Source organism: Monopterus albus, unplaced genomic scaffold (genome assembly GCF_001952655.1).
Source record: "Monopterus albus unplaced genomic scaffold, M_albus_1.0 scaffold66.1, whole genome shotgun sequence".
NCBI lineage: Eukaryota > Metazoa > Chordata > Actinopteri > Synbranchiformes > Synbranchidae > Monopterus > Monopterus albus.
The window spans coordinates 346170-348134 of record NW_018127946.1 but is presented as its reverse complement, the minus strand read 5'-3'; the positions used below and the strand labels follow the sequence as shown (position 1 = coordinate 348134).

Here is a 1965-nt window from a genome sequence, read left to right as displayed (position 1 = left end):
GTTACATGTTTTTTTTTTTTTTTTCTCTGTTTCTCTCTGTTTTATTACATGCTTGGAATTAATTAATAAAAAAAAAACAGAATCTGACGGTTGAACGAGTAGTTCTGAGAAATGCAGTTCTGTTGTGAGAAATGAATGAAAGCGATAGAGAAAAACTGTAATGCTATGGCCTAGATTGTTAGGTATATCATTTGTAAATCACAGTCTGCTCTGTACTCACCATCTGATCATGAAGCCACAGCATGAGCAGGAGTAAAAATAGCTCAGAGATATGTTTCTAGAACAAGAGGTCCAAATGCTTCTTTTTTGCTCTTGTTTTCTCTGTGCTTTCATCATCAGGTGTGATATATCAGTGTGATCTTTTACCATCAATATCCCAGTTTAAAAATACTCCATTACAAGTAAAGTTCCTGCATTCATGGTTCTACTTACTGTAAGTTAAAGTACATATACAAGTATTAGCAGACAAATTCATTTAAAACATCAAAAGTAGAAGTACTCTACTGTGACTTTCCAGCAAATAACTCATATCAGTGGGATGTTGTTGTTATTATGTCAAAGCTTTAACTTTGCATGGGTAATTTTTCTGTTTTATTTACAGGACTCCATCATAGAATAAACTGACCATAAAGTGACGTAATGACATGTGGAAGCTAAAGATGATGGTTTGAGAACACTGAAAGCACAGTCTGACCTTAAATCAATTCACTTTAAAATATGGACCAGCTCCAGGTAAATCCAGCAACACAAACTATGATTTTGAATTCATTGCCGCTCTGATTTGCACCACTGGCAACAGTGGTTGAGTTTCATGGTTACTGTAGTTTTTAGACCTGTCCACCATGACAAAATTGCAGACAAAGCATGTTTTCTCAGAAACAAAACCGAAATAAGTAAAACAGATGGTCATAATATAAACCTATTTGGGCAATGACAGCATCTGAAAAAGTCCTGTGTGGAAACATGAATGCCAGATGCCACCTCTAACAGTACATCTGTAGCAATGACCACATATATTCATGTTAAAACCATTCAAACCTGTTGTTTAATGGCCTCTAACAGCAGCATAATACATTTTCACACAAAACCTTTTCCACCTCTCCTAAGGAACTATGGTTTATAATACAGTTTTAAGTAAATGTATGCAAAAGTAGTTGTTACTGTCCACAAAGATATTCAGATGGCAGGGATGGTACAGTGCACAAATGGATTTGGACTGAGCCAAAGACTTGAGAGATGAACAGAAAAAGTGAAATTTGATACAAGTTACTACGGAATCTGATCACACTCACTGTTATGCCACCTAAAACCTACATCAGATGACATTAAACTGGTGATTTATTATTTTCAAAGCATGATTTTAATGAGAAGTGTAGGTCAAATCCACAACACTTTATAAAACCATCCACACAGTAACTTGAGGGTAAAACTGTCTTTTATACTTCAACAAAATCTAACAATAACATACTTTTTCTGAAATGGACTGATAAAAACCACAGATAAGTGAAGGTAAATTTAGTATCTTCCCTAGTGTGTACTGTGGCTGCTGGTTTCATCCACATGCATTTTGCTTACCTCTTTCACTGTGTAGTCCTGGTTAATGGAACAGTTTTTCCACAATGTAGAAGTCTTTTAGTCCTCAGATTTGGTCTCTGTCTGACTTAAAGACTAATGGACAGACCAACAAGTGGAATTTTGCTTGACCAGTGGTTCCGCTAGATGACATAGACTGTTGCACAGACACCAGAATGAGGAACTTAGAGATACGGTTTGGGGGTTTTCCTTTCTTACTGAAACTTCCTGGTATATTGTCTAATCATTATTTGCATAATCAGCAACACACACAGACAGACTGATAGTTTGGTCTTTAAGTTCCCACTACATTTGGTAATGCTGAAGTAAAGATGTTTTACAATATGCCATTAAAAACAATGACCAACACAATTTTTTTAATAACTGCAAACA

At 35.6% G+C, this 1965-nt stretch overlaps 1 protein-coding gene across 2 annotated transcripts in view; it reads right to left on the bottom strand.

Annotated features, from left to right (window-relative positions):
• lyn (LYN proto-oncogene, Src family tyrosine kinase) overlaps positions 1-1731 on the bottom strand; it is an 18976-nt gene extending 17245 nt beyond the window's left edge. For both annotated transcript variants that reach the window (XM_020604571.1, XM_020604570.1), the window contains exon 1: positions 1576-1731. The gene's annotated coding sequence lies outside the window, so the exon portion shown is untranslated. The remainder of the gene's footprint in view (positions 1-1575) is intronic.
• Positions 1732-1965: the final 234 nt, after the last annotated feature.